The sequence below is a fragment of the Chlorocebus sabaeus genome, chromosome 10 (assembly GCF_047675955.1).
Source record: "Chlorocebus sabaeus isolate Y175 chromosome 10, mChlSab1.0.hap1, whole genome shotgun sequence".
Lineage (NCBI taxonomy): Eukaryota > Metazoa > Chordata > Mammalia > Primates > Cercopithecidae > Chlorocebus > Chlorocebus sabaeus.
This window is the reverse complement of record NC_132913.1, coordinates 1,921,505-1,938,605: the sequence shown is the minus strand read 5'-3', so window position 1 is coordinate 1,938,605 and position 17,101 is coordinate 1,921,505. Positions and strand designations below refer to the sequence as shown.

General features: G+C 42.8%; 1 pseudogene; it reads left to right on the top strand.

The window, feature by feature from the left end:
• The first annotated feature begins 13,047 nt into the window (after positions 1 to 13,047).
• LOC103216862 (peptidyl-prolyl cis-trans isomerase A pseudogene) lies at positions 13,048 to 13,664 on the top strand (annotated as a pseudogene).
• Positions 13,665 to 17,101: the final 3,437 nt, after the last annotated feature.

Genomic DNA, 17,101 nt, shown 5'->3' with positions numbered 1-17,101 from the left:
GGAAGGCCACTGAGCTGGGGGAGTCTCCCCCTAGCCACAATTGCTTCAGTAAGTTCTACCACACTCAGGGGTGCTCTGTGACAGCGGAGGGGCTCTCACGGAAGACTGTCCATAGCAGCCTCCTCGCCAGTGGGCTGTCCCTCCCTGAAGTCATGCTCTGCCTAATTCAAGAGCCTTCTACAAACTCAGGCCCTTTCATTCTTCCCATACAGAGCCATTTTGTTTCCTAGGGTTTTGAGCAAACATTTAATAGCTCCATTCTTTGTTCATTGTTCTTCAAAAGTAGAGAACAAAAAGCGCCTGCTCTGTGGCCCCTCCAGGCCTGGATCCATTCAGTCAGAACAGCATACGGCTGTCCCCAGGGCCAGGTGCTGGAATGCACAATGAATTAGGCCATGTGCGCCTTTGCTCATGGGCCTAAGAGGTTAATAGATGGAGGCCTCTCAAAATGCACAACATAGAGCCATCATTCTCTGAGAGATGGTGTTTTGTGTTAGAAACAGGCATCCTGACATTTGTAGGGTTCAGGGCAAGCACACAGGGAGGTTCAGGAACCATATGTCCAAATAGTTTAAAATGCTAAGTCAAGTTAATAAATTGCTGAGCAATTTATGTTCTACCTTTCGTCTTTAATGAGTATTTCTTCATAACAAGCTGGAATATGAGATTCAAATTTAAAATTCTTGGACTCCTCAGAGATCTGAGCCAGAAGAGAGCAGCAGGGTGAGCACCAGCGATGGGTCTCGTCTGCCCTGAGGCTCAACTTGACTGATCCTCTCCCCACACTGGCACTGTCCTCCACCATGGGGCTGGGCTCCTGCAGGGAAGACACTTGAATCTGCCTGTCCAAGCTCCACTCACACCCTCTGCATCACTCAACTCCTGCCCCAGTCAGGGATCAGGTGCACACTTGCACACTTTGGTGTCAGAGGCAACCTTCAGGAGGACAGGCCCAAGCCAGAGGCTCGCCTAGATCAGGAAAGGAGTCTGTGTCTAGAAGGAAGGATGCCTTCATTCCAAGCAGACGAATTTCTTTGGCCGACAGGCTCCTTGTACCATAGGAAGGGCACAGCTGGTACAAGAACAGTGTGAGACCCCCTACCAAAGGAATGCAAGAGGCTCACATGACACAGGTCTATAGGCAAGAGTCAGAAAAATTATAGATTTTAAGCAGACAAAAGCATACACTACAGAAAGGACACCCCACTGAACACACGGTGCTGGGAAAACTGGGTAGCCACATGCAGAATGAAACTGCATCCCTACCTCTCACCAGATACAAACGTCAACTCAAGATGGCTTAAAGACTGCAATGTAAGACCTGAAACCATAAAAATCCTAGAAGAAAATCTAGGAAAAACTCTTCTGGACATTGGCCTATGCAAAGAATTTATGACTAATACCCAAAAAGCAAATGCAACAACAACAAAATAAATAAATGAAACAATTAAGCTAAAACGTTTTGCACAGCAAAAGAAATAATCAACAGAGGCCGGGCGCGGTAGCTCAAGCCTGTAATCCCAGCACTTTGGGAGGCCGAGACGGGCGGATCACGAGGTCAGGAGATCGAGACCATCCTGGCTAACACGGTGAAACCCCGTCTCTAGTAAAAATGCAAAAAACTAGCCGGGCGAGGTGGCGGGCGCCTGTAGTCCCAGCTACTTGGGAGGGTGAGGCAGGAGAATGGCGTAAACCCGGGAGGCGGAGCTTGCAGTGAGCTGAGATCCGGCCACTGCAGTCCAGCCCGGGCTACAGAGCAAGACTCCGTCTCAAAAAAAAAAAAAAAAAAAAAAAAAGAAATAATCAACAGAGTAGACAACCTATAGAATGGCAGAAAATATTCACAAATTACATATCTGACAAAGGATTTATATCCAGAATCTATAAGGAAGTCAAATCAGCAAGAAAAAACTGAATAATCACAATCAACATGAGCATACGTTTTTCAAAAGAAGATATACAAGTGGACGACAACCGTATGAAAAAAATGCTCAGCATCACTAATCATCAGGGAAATGCAAATTAAGACAAAGTTAAATATCATCTTATCCAAGTCAGAATGGTCTTATTAAAAAGTCAAAAACCAGCAGATGTTGGCACGGATGAAAAGGGAATGCTTGTACACTGTTGGTGGGAATGTAAACTAGTACAACCTCTATGGAAAACAGTGTGGAGATTTTTCAAAGATCTAAAAGTAGAACTACCATTGGATTCAGCAATCCCACTACTGGGTACCCACCCAAAGGAAAAAAGGCTATTATATCAAAGAGACACCCGGACGTGTGTTTATTGCAGCAGAATTCACAATTGCAGATGAGAAGATAAAGAAAATGTGGGGTAGGGTGTGTGTGTGTGTGTGTATTACACACACACAATGGAATACTACTCAGCCATAGAAAAGAACAAAATAATGTTTTGTGTGGCAACTTGGATGGAACCAGAAATCATCATCCTAAGTGAAGTAACTGAGGAACAGAAAACCAAATACTACATGTTCTTGCTTGTAAGGGGGAGCTAACCTGTAGGTATGCAATGCCATACAGAGTGGTATAATGGACATTGGAGATTCAAAGGGAGGAGTGTGGGAGGGGCACAAGGAGCAAAAAAGGACTTATTTGATACAATAAACACTCTTCAGGTGACAGGTACACTGAATGCCCGGACTTTACCGCTGCACAATTCAATTTAGCTTGTACCCCTAATGCCACTGAAATTTTTAAAAACTTCTAGAGCTTTCAGCATCCACTTGAGTTTGTGCAGTGTGAATAAAGGAGCTTTGAGAGCAAGAGTCTTGATCTCTTTGAGACTTGATGTTCTCCTTTGGGAGACGACAACAGTGGTTGGTGGTTTCTGCTTAGTGGGCTGGGGGAAGCATTTCCCGGAGTGGGATGGCTAAACTGGGCCTTAAAGGAAGGTAAGTGCACACAGATCCTCACAGCGAGGGTGCAGGTGCTAAAGCACGAGGTGTGTTCCAGAGCCCCCAGTGGGTTGGCAGAGCTGCCTGTGCACTCAGGACCTGCAGAAGAGGTAGAAAGCTGCATCCTAAGTGGGAGGAAAATTCAGACCATCTCTACAGGCGCTCGGACTTCTCTTTCCATGGCCACATCCAGAACCTGTTGCTCAGGCCCCAGCTAAGTGACACAGTGCACATTCAGGCCTGCTTGAGGAGGGCCGCATGTGATCTAGTTCACAACTATTAGGACTTGGGGACCCCAGTTCAGGTTCTATTCACGGTGCCACCAACTCCCTTCTTCCAGCTGCCTCCTAGTCTTGGTGCTGGGACACTCCTCAGAGCATCAGAAATCTCTGTTCCTCCCCAGACGATTCGAGACTCTCTCCCTGGTTTTATTTTGACTTCCTTTCAGTATCTTCCAATGCTGGCAATTCCCCATAATTCTAAAATGCCACTAATTCTATTGCTCATACTAAATGGTTCTGTTTGGAATAATAATACTCTTTGAGTGCCCGTGGGGGACATTAAGACTATAAGAATTGATTTCATTAAAAGCTTCATTCACCTGAGCTGAAATGAAACCAAGCCGACAACTAAGCCAGCTAATTCCAGTTCAATCTAGTTTGGTGGAAACGCCACTTGTGCTTTCCTGACTCGGGCAGCGAGTTCAGACAGATGGTAGGTTGAGCTAGCAACAAAATACTCCCACAAGTACTGATGGATTTCCAGAGTAGGGGTGCCTGCAATGCCCTGGATACTTGCAGAGATGCTAAGGTTGTAAAGGAACTTGCCCTACCACAGGCAACGTGTTTGATCTTCAGAACACACTTGTGGGATATGCAGAGACCAGGGACCATGTTTGTCCACCCGCTGAACAGACAGGAAAGCTAAGCAAACAGCGATTCATTGAGTGGCCTAAGGTCACATGACCCACATGCAGCACGGGGTCAACTCAGAGCCGTGTCCTGAAGTCAGTGTGCTTTGCGGCCACTCCTTTTGTTTCCTTTTGGAGGTGTGGGGAGAAATGGTAGTAGTGTTTTTATTAACAAATAAAAATTGTATATATTTATGGTATACAACATGATATTTTGAAGTATATATACATTGTGGAACGACGAGACCAAGCCAATGATCATATCCATCAACTCACATATAATTTTTTTGGTGAGAACACTTAAAACCTACTTTGTAGCAACTTTCAAGTATACAACATGTTGTTATTAACAGCAGTCACCATGATGGACTGTAGATCTTTTGAACTTATCCCTCCAGTCAGACTAAAATGTTGTACCCTTTCACCAATATCTCCCCCTAGCCTTTGACAACCACCATTCTATTCTCTGCTCCTGTGAGTTCATCTTTTCGAGATTCTACACATAAATGAGGTTGTGCAGCACGTGTCTGTGCCTGGCTCATTTCACTTGTCATAATGTCCTCCAGGTTCATCCACGTTGTCACAAATGGCAAGATTTCCTTCTTTTTTAAGGCTGAGTAGTGTTTTGTTATGTGTTTATACCACATTCTCTTTTTCCTCCCGCTCATTGATGGACAGTTAGGCTGAGTGCATATCTGTTCGTTTGTTTGCTTGTTTGTTGTTTGTTTGTTTGTTTGTTTTTGAGACAGAGTCTTCCTCTGTCACCCAGGCTGGAGTGCAATGGTGTGATCTTGACTTACTGCAACCTCCGACTCCCAAGTTCAAGCAATTCTCCTGCCTCAGCCTCCCGAGAAGCTGGAATCACAGGCGTACACCACCATACCTGGTTATTTTTTTTTTATTTTTTTTTTATTTTTAGTAGAGACAGGGTTTCACTATGTTGGCCAGGCTGATCTCAAACCCCTGAACTCAGGTGATCCGCCTGCATCAGCCTCTCAAAGTGCTGGGACTTCAGGTGTGAGCCACCGTGCCTGGCCGGCTGAGTGTATATCTTGGGTACTGTGAATGGTGCTGCAACCAGTGTGGGAGTGCCGCCATCTCTTCCCACACTGATTTCATTTCTTTGGAGATATACCCCACAGTGGGATTGGTAACTCTATTTTTTTTTATTCATTGAGCCACTCCTTTTCAACTCTAATGATTTTTAAGTTGGACCTCAAGATTTTGTTCACATGACCACATGTTTACCTGTGTGCTATTCTCGCTTTGCATGGGAAGAGTTCACAGTTTTAACAATGAAGCCCTGAGGCATCAGTGCCATGAAGGCGACTACACTCCTCTGTGGTCTGTCTCGGGGTTCTTTCCATACGTCTCTTGCCATAGATAGTTGTTCATTCAGCAGATAAACACCAGATGCCTTCTGTGTGCCAAGCACTGTGTCAGCGAAAAGGATGTGGTCTGTGTACCCAGGAAGTTCTAGAATGTGGTGGGGCACAGGCACCAAGCAATCCTCAAAGTACAAATGCAGTTATACAAGAGAGTGAACTCCTTCCCCTATCTGTCCAAAATCACTTGAAAATAAAGGAAAATAATTAAAAATAAGAAAAAGATCCTCAGTGGGCCTTATTTAGATCACAACACTACTCAAAAAATAAGGGAGTTCTTAGCAAACCAAAATTTGTTTAGATTCCTGGAAGATGCTAAATAGAGAGGCTCATACTGAGAAGAAATCAGAGGGAAGAGAATCTTAGCCTAAAATGTGCCCGGAGTGATGTGGTGTCAAATCTCACAGATATTCTGAGCCAAGTTTGTGAGTCAAAGAACAAGGCCATGGCGAACCCTGGGGTGGAGCCATAAGACTTCTGTGCTAGGCCGCGTGGACATTCCTCTTCCTCCTGGGCGCATGGAGAGACATCTCCTCCTAGCCGTGCTACGAGGGAGGACCGTGGGACCGCTTCTGTGCAGCGGGGCATGAGGAGAGGTGATTCCAACATCCATGTGCCAGTCCAGGCTGAGGCACAGAAGAGTAGCCTGAGTCCCCCTCACCCTCTCACAGCTGCAACAGTGAGGCCCTGGGTTGTCATGGCCGAGCCACGAGATGGAGCCAACTGGATTTCTGCGTCTGCATGGGCCACAACTTCCTGGAAAATTGCATCAAATTTAAATGAGTGAGAAATAAGCCCTTGATATGAAGCCACAGAAGTGGCCAGGTTGAATTCGTTCCTCTGCAGGGTAGTCTGTTCTGTCTAATGCAGGTATTTACTTGAGCAGATGTTGAGACCCTTTTCCTCCTTTGCACTCCCTCAGCTGCAGGGACCAGTCATGTTTGCACTCAAAATTAAATCCAAGTACTGTTTTCTAGAGAAAGAACTCAATCTGCCTGGGGAAGAGCCCTCCTGTAAAAGCTGTGGCTTGTCAGAGAGGCCAGAGCAGAGCCTGAGTAACACCAGCTCCCCAGGTCAGAGAGGAGAGGAAAGGAGGCCATTCCAACCAGGAGGGGAATATCCTGAATTAATGAGTCTCTCTTTCCCTGACAACTGGGCTTCTGCCCTGCACCCTAATGCAAAGTTCACCAAGAGACTGTCCTGTCCTGTCCTCTCTCACAAAGCCCAGGCAGGCTCCCAGGTCAGCCAGGGCACTGTTCAGGAAACAAATGCAATGCTGAACAGACCCTTGTCCAGCAGCCCCCACAGCACTGTGCTCTCATAACCCCTAGCGATTTCAGCAACTGTTTGGATGACTTTCCGCATAACCCTGCAGACTGCCGATGAGCGCTCATTCTAAAACACAAATCCCATCAGGCTACCTCCCAGAAGAGACCTCCCTCAGATCCCCAGGGAAACACACGCTCCGCAGTATCTAAGTCTCCTGGCAGCCAGCCCCGCCTCTCAGGCCTCACCTTGCCGCTCTCCCCACAAGCCCCACCCCTGCTTTTTCCCCCCCGCGAACACAAATTCTTGTTTTTCTTTGAGACATCACTCTCCTCCCCACCTTTGATTCTTCCTTATCCCATCACCTGTGTGATGGACTGTGTTCCTTCTTCAGGATTGATTCTGTGAGGGGAGGTCCTGCCCAGGGCTGTACATGCCCTGGCCCTGCCTGTGAGCTGGGATCCCTTTCTGGGACCACGTCACCCCAGGCCACCCCCACAGCAGGTCTCGCCATCCCACTGCGTCTCCACCAAGTGTGTGCCTGCTTGTCTCTCCCATGAGACTAGGAGCTCCTTAAAATCAGTCCTTCTGCTATTCATCCTGGTGCCCAAATATTTAGCAGAGTTACCCTCACAGAATCAGAAATTCTAGGAGAAGGCAGGAAGAGGAAGGGAGAGAAGGAAAGAAGAAGGAAGAGGGGAACGGAGAGAAGGAAGGAGGGAGAAAGGAAGAAGGAAAGGAGAGAGAATGGGAGGAAGGAAAGGAGGAGACAGGGCTCCTGACTAAAATGCCTGATATTTCTGATTGGAGATGGCCTCAAATACCTGTGTGCTTAACCAGCCTGAAGACTCGCCCTAGAGCTGACAGGGAGGGCTGTCTCTGCGACCAGATGGGTTCTGGATTCTGCACTCACCCACCCGAAATGTGTACCAGTGACTTATGAAGCCCTGCTTGCCAAGCCTATAGAGGGCTCAAAGCATGCAGCATTCGCTGCCCACTGGGTGACAGATGTTGCACCAATATGGCCCGGAAGCCTACAATAAAAGGCAGAGTCTTGAAAGATGGACCTTGGACCTGTAGTTGGATCTGCAGCACAAAATGAGAGATGAGGCTGGTTTTGGTTGGGGGTGATCCCATGAGATCAAATGCTAAACAAAGTAAGACCACGTTACTAAAGGTGTGGCAGGACAGTACCACCTGTCACTGACCAGATAACCCGCAGAAAGCAGGACTTTTGGTGGCTGAGAAGGATGGCGCCAAAACCCCCACAAATCTCCTGGTTCACAGCTATGGCTGAAGAGTGTAGTTGTCTCCTCCATGGTGCAAGGACACTTAGCACCAGCAAAGCGGGGCACACCTGACCACAAGCAGAGGGCAGCACAGCCAAGCTGACCTGTGGGCCTGAGGTCGGCCAGCCCCCACTGGATCCAAAGGAATCCCTTCCAATGTGTAGCCCACGCCCACTGTGGTTCTCCCCTGGGCTCAGCAGAATCACTGTCACTCCTTGTCAGGGAGCTTCAGGCCTGCTCATCGAGAGCTGAATCCACAAACCTGAAACCCACAGACGTGAGAGCCTCCTGTCTTGCCACTTCATAAAAAAGCTGGCCAACTGGGGTGCAGGGGAATAACCTACAGGCAGAGGCATAGCAACCTCCTTGGAGAATGACGCAGATAAATAGCGTTAGTTTCAGGATTTTTATTAGTAGGAAGCAAACAGCCTCTGAGGACAGCTCGGAACGCTGCTGAATATGCAGTATAGCATCACTAAGACTTTGTTCCCCGGGAAGGAAAGGTCAGGAGTGAAATGAAATATGTGTTTACTACATAAAATATGGATAATATTTCCATGACTTTATTTGCAGGCATGGCTGTACCATAATGCTGACTTCATCATTTCCAATAATTGGTAAAGAAACAGGAAAAATGGGAAAAAAAAAAAAAAAAAGCAGGAAAAAGTTACCCAGAATACTAGAACCAGCTAGAACAGATACATAAATTGGAGGAGGAGCCAGTGCCGTTGCTTCTGGGATTCTCCATGATTGACAGTCACGGGCTGGATCTAGCCCAGTTAGGCAGCCAAAAGTGAATCAGGGACCTGAAGGGATATGAGCAGCTCATGGGTAAAGGACATGGAACTCTCTTGGTCTGTGAAGGGCAAATCGTACATTTTTTGCTTGTTTGTTTTTGAGACACAGTTTTGCTCTTGTCGCCCAGGCTGGAGTGCAGTGGCGGGATCTCAGTTCACTGCAATCTCCACCTCCCGGATTCAAGAGATTCTCCTGCCTCAGTCCCCAGAGTAGCTGGGATTACAGGTGCCTGCCACCATGCTCAGCTAATTTTTGTATTTTTAGTAGAGACGGGGTTTCTCCATGTTGGTCAGGCTGGTCTCCAACTCCTGACCTCAGGTGATCCACCCGCCTCGGCCTTCCAAAGTGCTGGGATTACAGGTGTGAGCACTGAGCCCGGCCAAATTGTACATTTTAAAGAGGATGGACAGGCCGATATGAGAGCCAATCGTTTACCAGCTGGTGATGTTGAGCACACGCTGAGACATCACAGCTCCCTCAGTCACAGGAGCGTGCATGGCACTGGTCGGGCACCCATGACACTGTGCTATAGGAGAAATGAGGTTAAAAAAAAAAAAAGCGGGAATTCTGGAACGGTTCACTGAGAGCTGCCGTAAATCAGTCCTTCCATAAAGCAACAAAAGTACTCTCAAAAATTGTCCGGATAAACTTTCGTAGAGCTCTGGAAATTAACCATGTTTGCAACAATTGAAAGAGAATTTATCTAGAACACTGCACCTCAGTCAGAACAGTGGGGCTGGCGGCGACATAACCTGCCACACGTCATTCTGCTCGCCCAGCTCAGGGGGGCCTGGAAAGCCTCACAGCCACGGTGCCTGTGAAAACCAGCGGCCGTGGAACCATCGGAAAGGGGGAAATTGTATTTGGAGTGTCTCAAACAGTCCCATCCTCAGAGTTCTGTCACTAACTGGCCTGTCTCACAGGTCTGTGGAAAAATCCCATTCACAAGCCATTTCTCAAACCATGAATGACATGGGCTTAAATGTCACAGCTGCCGGAGGCTGCAATGCCAGTGGGGGCAAATGAGATCCTGGCCGAATCATTAAAAGGGAGACACAGGGAGCAAAAGGCCCAGCGTGGGGCTGAGGATGAAGGGGATTGAGGAGCTGTGACATATTCCTGGGGTCCGGGAAGGGCTTCTGTGGGGGCGCTGTGAGCACGCCCAGGGGAGACCTGACCAACCCCTGGGCTCTCACCTGCAGCTACCCTTGAGGACCCGCACAGGCCGTTACAGACTGTCTTCATGTTGCCCGTGTGCCTCAGCAATCGCACAGGGTGCCTCTGCAGAGGGGCAAAGGCTTATCAGTTCAAGGGATTTAAGGACACCTCTGTTCAATTATTGCCTGACCACTAAGGTACCTGAGCAAAGAGTTCGCTGCTTGCACACTACAGAGAATTCAGACTCCACAGAATTAGTGCAGGAAAGTTACTTAATAAACAAACAGCATTAATAGAAACAAAACGAGAACAGCAGCAACAACAAACGGTTTTCTGGAGTGGGAGAGAGAGGGATCTGATCTCCAAAGCTGCCACCTTGCACTATCTGAAATATCCCACTTTCAACAAAACTATCTGAAACATACAAGCAAACAGGACAGTATGGGCTACCAACGGGGATGGGGAGAGCAGGCAACAGATACTTTCTATTAGGGTGCTGAGGTTTCTAAACAAAACAAAACAAAACGAAACGAAAAAAGCACTGAAATAAGCTATTACAACTATGGTCAGGAAACTGAAGGAAACCATGTGTAAACAATAGAAGAAAAATACGACAATAGGCTCATCAAATAGAGATTCCTAATGAAGAGAGATATTCTAGAGATTATCAATGAAGAGGGATATTATAATGAAATGCTGAATACAAATTCTGGAATTTGAAAGTACAATAACTGAAATAAAATAATCATTAGAGGACCTCAACAACAGATTGAGCTGGAGAAGAAAGAATTGGTGAACTTGAAGATAGATCAAATGAGATTATGCAATCTAAGGAAGAGAAAGAGAAAGAATGAAGAAGAAGGGACAGAGTGCCAGAGACCTGTGGAACATCGTCCACCAGGTGTGACACACATAATCAGAATCCCAGCAGGGGGGTGGATAGATAGGAGTGCAGAAAAAATATTTGAAGGAATAGTGGCCAGAATCTTTCTAATATAATGACAAACATTAATGGACGTGTCTAAAAAGCTCAATAACTCCAAGTAACATAAATTCAAGGAGATCCATATCCTAACACATCAAACCATCAAAAGCATCTCGAAAGAGAAAAGAGAGACCTCCTCACGGGCAAGGCTTCCTCAGTAAGATTAACAGCTGTTTCATCATCAAAAGACATGGCAGCTAGAGGGAAGCAGGATGCCTTATTCAAAGTTCTGGGGAAATAAGACTATAAACCAATAATTCTCCATTGATAAAATACATTTTTCAAAACAACAGGAAAAAATTAAGACTTCTGCAGATAAACAAAAACACAATTTGTCACTAGCCCTACAAAGAAATTCTAAAGGGAGTAATTCAGGCCACTTTGAAAGGATAATATAAAGTCACTCAAATGTCCACAAAGGACACAAGAGCACCAGAAAATACCTACATTTTATGTGTAAATATAAAGAACAGCATAAATGTATTTTTCAGCTTTATTGAGGTATGATTGAAAACCAAAAATTGTGTACATTCAAGGTGTACAGTGTGATGTTTTGATAGATGTATACATTGTGAATGGCTTATCACAATCAAGCTAATCAGCACATCCACCACCTCACAGAGTTGTCTTTTCTGAGTGTGTAGTGAGAATCCACTCTCAGCAAATTTCAGGTAGACAATACATTATTATTAACTATAGTCACCCAGCTATACATTGTGCCTCCAGAACTTATTCATCTTATAACTACAAGTTTATGCCCTTTGACCAACATCTCCCCATTTCTACCACCCCCAGGCCCTGACAACACCATTCTATTCTATTACCATGAGTTCGACTTTTTCACATAGAAGTGAGACCATGAAGTATTTGTCTTTCTGTGTCTGCTTTGTTTTACTTAGCATAATAGCCTCCATGTTTATCTGTGTTGTCACAAATGGCAGAATTTCTTTCCTTATTAAGGCTGAATAGAATGTATATTCCATACGCATCACATGTGCTTTATCAGTTCATCCATCAACTGATGCTTAGGCTGTTTCCATATCTGGGCTATTGTGAATAGTGCTTCAATGAACTGGGGAGTGCAGACATCTCTTTGAGATCCTGATTTTATTTTGTTTGGATAAACATCCAAAAGTGAGATTCAAAATGCAGAAAATCCTCAACAAAATACTAGCAAACCAAGTTCAACAACACATTAAAAGGATCATACATCATGATCAGGTAGGATTTATCATTGGGATGCAAGGATACTTTACCATGAGCAAATGAATAAATGTGATATATCAAATTAAAAGAATGTTAAAAAAACTCTGCCTCAAAAAAATTATATGATCATCTAAGATACAGAAAATTTTTTTGATGAAATTCAACATCCTTCCTGGATTAAAAAAAAAAAAGCACTCAAAAAATTAGGTACAGAAAGAATATACCTTAACACAATAAAGGTCATAGCCACATCCAATATCCTACTCTACAGTGAAAATCTAGCAGCTTTTCTTTTAATCCAGGAACAAGACAAAGATGTTAACTCTTGCCACTTCCACTCAACGTGTACTGGAAGTTCTAGCCAGAGCAATTGGACAAGAGAAAGAAATAAAAGTCATGCAAGTCAGAAAGAAAGAAGTAAATGTATTCTTCTGTAATTCTTCTCCTGTGTGATGTAAAAGACAGCAATGTGAAGCAGTTATTAGAATGCTGTGTTGATTAAGTTAGACTGCATAAAGATGTAATTGTATAACAATAATAGCACTAAGTAGTAGAGAAAAAATGGAATCATTCAGGAGCAAAGTGTCCATATACGAGTGAATTAAGTTAGTATTAATTCAGGTTAGTTTGCTATAAATTAAGATGTTAATTGTAATATCCAGGGTGACCATTAAGACTAACTCAAAACTCATAATAAAGGAAACAAAAAGGAAATTGAAATGCTACACTAGAAAATTTTTACTTAAGACAAAAGAAGTCAGTAAGGCAGCAATGGAAAAACAAAGAAATGAGACACACAAAAAACACATAGCAAAATGACAAAAGTAAATTTTACCTTGTCAGTAATGACATCAAATGCAAATTAATGAAACACCCTAATTAAAAAAACAGTTTTACACAATGCATAAAAATTGAAAACAATGTCTATGCATATTTTTTCTATAAGAGACACACTTTAGATTAACAGAAATAAACAGATTAAAAGTAAAAGCATGAGACATAATGTAACATGCCAACAATAAGCAAAGAAAGTTGAAATGTCTATAATAACAACAGGCAAAATAGACTTCAACAAAAATGTTACTAAAGACTTTTTAGATGCCGCCGCTGCCAGTAGCCCTGTACTATCAGCCATGGTCAACCCCACCATGTTTTTCGACATTGCTGTTGATAGCAAGCCCTCGGACCACATCTCCTTTGAGCTGTTTGCAGACAAGCTTCCAAAGACAGCAGAAAATTTTCGTGCTGTGAGCACTGGAGAGAAAGGATTTGGTTATAAGGGTTCCTGCTTTCACAGAATAATCCCAGGGTTTGTGTCAGAGTGGAGACTTCACGTGCCATAATGGCACTGGTGGCAAGTCCATCTACGGGGAGAAATTTGATGATAAGAACCTCATCCTAAAGCACACAGGTCCTGGCATCTTGTCCATGGCAAATGCTGGACCCAACACAAATGGTTCCCATGTTTTCATCTGCACTGCCAAGAGTGAGTGGTTGGATGGCAAGCATGTGGTCTTCGGTACGATGAAAGAAGGTATGAAGATTGTGGAGGCCATGGAGTGCTTTGGGTCCAGGAATGGCAAGACCAGCAAGGAGATAACCATTGCTGACTGTGGACAACTCGAATAAGTTTGACTTGTGTTTTATCTTCACCACAGATCATTCCTTCAGGAGCTCAGGAGAGCACCCCTCCACCCCATTTGCTCGCAATATCCTAGAATCTTTGTGCTCTCACTGTAGTTCCCTTCGGGTTCCGTGTTTTCCTTGTTCCCTCCCATGCCTAGCTGGATTGCAGAGTTAAGTTTATGATTATGAAATAAAAACTAAATAACAATTGTCAAAAAAAAATCAGTCAAGATTGATTGACTGAAGATCTAACAATTACAAATATATGTGCACTTAACAAACAGTACAATCCCAAAATACAGGAGAGAAAAACCTGACAGAATTGAAGAACGGCATGGACAATTTAACAACAGATGGAGACTCCAGTAATCCACTTTCAATAATAGCTATAATAACTAAACATAAGATCAGCAAAGAAAGACAACACTGTAGAGGACCTGAACAACATTAAAAAACAAATGGAGCTGGCAAACATTGATAGAACATTTCACCCAATAGCAGCAAGATATATATTGTCTTCAAGAACATAGGAGATATTCTCCAGCATAAACCATATGCTAGTCTACATAAAAGCCTCAATAAATTTAAAAGAACTGTAATTATACAAATATGTTTTCCTGCCACAAGGAATTAATCAGAAATCAATAACAGGAGAATATTTGGTAAATTCACAAACATGTGGCAAGTAATAACATACTCTTAAATAACCAACAAATTGAACAATAAATCAGAAGTAAAATTGGACAATACTTCAAAATGGATGGCCAATGAAAGAAAAATTTACCAAAACTTATAAAATGCAGCTAAGAGAGAATTTTATAACTGTAAATGCATATTAAAAAAGTAAGAGTCAAATACATAGAAACAGAGTAGAATGGTGGTTACGGGAGCACAAGAAAATGGAAAGATGTAAATCAAAGTGTATAAAGCTGCATTTCTCCAGGATGAATAAGCCTAGAAATCTGATGTACAACATGAGAACTGTAGTCAATAATATTGTACTGCATAATGGAAATTTGCTAAGAAAGTACATTTTAGGTGCTTTTACTACACGCCCACATAGACCAAAAAGAGGTAACCTTGTGTTTGTGATGGATACGTTCATTTGCTTGTTTGTAGCAATCATTTTTACTATATTATGTCAAAACCTCATGTTGTATGCCTTAAATATACATAACAAAAAATTTTAAAGTAAGAAAGAGGTAAAATCAACAGGTTAACTTTCAACCTTAGGAAACCATAAAAAGAAGAACAAACTAAACCCAAAGCAAGCATAGGAGGGAAATAATAAATATGTGATTGGGTTTAAATGAAACAGAGAGCATAAAAACAGTAGAGAAAATCGACACTATCAACAACTGCACCTTTGAAAAGATCAAAGTTAACCATTCTTTAGCAAGACTGATCAAGAATAAAGAAGACAGACTCAAAATAATAACATTAAGAATAAAAGAGAGGACATCCTTACCGACTTTACAGACATTTCTTTAAAAAGCAAAAACAGAGATTAGGCTAAGTGGCAGGTACCTGTAGACCCAGCTACACAGGAGGCTGAGGTACAAAGATCACTTAAGCCCAGGACATCAAAGCCAGCCTGGGAAACACAGCAAAAACTCTGTCTCTAAAATATTTTAGTTAAATAAATAAAATTTTAGAGAAACAGAGATTATAAGGAAGTAGTAGTATGAAGAAGTCTCTGGCAAAAAAAAAAAAAAAAAAAAAAAAAAACGGGTAGCCTATAAAATGAACAAATTCTTAGAAAGAGTTAACTTACAAAACTGACTCAAGAACCTTACAAAACTGACTCAAGAAAAAAGAGAAAATGAAATAAATTTACAACAGATACAGAATAAGTAATTTAAAATACCCCACAAAGAAAAGATCATGTCTAGATGGCTTCACTGGTGAATTTCACCACTCAAAGATGAATTAATCCCCATCTTTCACAAACTCTTTCCAAAATAAGAGGACTCGTTCCATCTCATTATATGAGACCAGTATTACTCTAATATGAAAACAAAACAAAGACATCACAAGAAATGGAAGCTACAGACCAATGTCTCATGAATATAAATGCAAAGAACCTCAACAAAATAGTAGCAAAATGAATCCAGAAATATATAAAAAGATGATAATGAAGTGCAGTTTCTTCAGAAATGCGAGTTTGGTATAACATCTGAAAAGTCAATTTAAGAAATAATAAGAATAGAATAAGGACATAATCCATATATTCATCCCAATAGATACATAAAAATGATTTAACACAATCTCATTGAGATTCAAAAGATGCAATAGTAAGAACTGAAAGTAACTTCCTCATCTTGAAAAAAAGACTCTATGAAAAACCTAAATCTAAAAATGGGAACAAGTCGCAGATGTCCCCTCTCGCCACGTCCACCTCACACTGTACTGGAGGGCTAACCAGGGCAATTGGGAAAGAAAATCATAGGAATAAAATGCATCAAGATAGAATGGAAGAAGCAAATCTATCTCTACTTATAGATTACGTGATCTTGTACATAGAAAACCCTACAGAATACACACACACACACACACACACACTCTTTAGGATACAAAAGTGCTACAATTTAATGTCATACATGCTCAATGCATAGTACAGAATATAAATAGTAAAAGCCACTAGAATAAGAATAAGTGTGGCAGCAAATTATTGGGTGAGGTACCTATACTTTAAAGCATCCAAATCAGCTTGGCGCTAGGATTGTTTGCTGTGTTTGTTTTGTGTTGCTTACAGTGATGAGTAGAAGCCCTTGGGAATTTAGGACACAGTAGAATTGAATAAAGGGTGCCGGTGGGCATGGGGTGTGGGAGGAACAGAGCACAGGGAGAGGGTGTGCAGAGGCATGGGTCTGACTGGAACAGCAGAGCCCAACGAAAAGTGTCTTTGTATCTAAAATCCCATCCTTGAATGCACTGAGACAGGAAGATGGACAGCCCCAGGGAACAGGTAATTTAGGTTGTGTCCACCTGCAGGATGTAAAGCCTCTTACTATTAAGATGGAACTCTGAATATATTGGAAAGCTGGGGACCCTGGCTGTTGCTGCAGCCACCTGAAAACAAAGGGGAAGAATCCAGACTGAGAAGAGCCAAGAGAGGTCCCTTGATGAAATTGTACATGAATTCCAACCGATCATGCCACTTCCTGTGCTGTGAACCAATGAAATCCCTTATTGCTCAATCCAATATGAATCATGTTTCTCTTCCTGGGAGCCCAAAGCACTCTACTTAATCGATTTTTAACAAGAAAAATAATTATACAGTATTTCTTCACAATTGATATAGATAATTTTTTCTGGTAATATAACTACTCCATTTGGTACATCTGCTTGTCATTCATGATTTTAGCAAGATCATAGATCAAATAATCCTTTTCCAAGTGTGACTTACAAGGTAACAAGGAGGCTCTTTTTTAATTATCCTCAGACCCAGGGATGGATGTTAGCACAGAGGCTGAATCACATATTTTTCTAAAGTAGATTTATAAGAAGGAGACCTACAAGGGATCAGGATGCCTATATTACCATTCTTGGGGATTAATG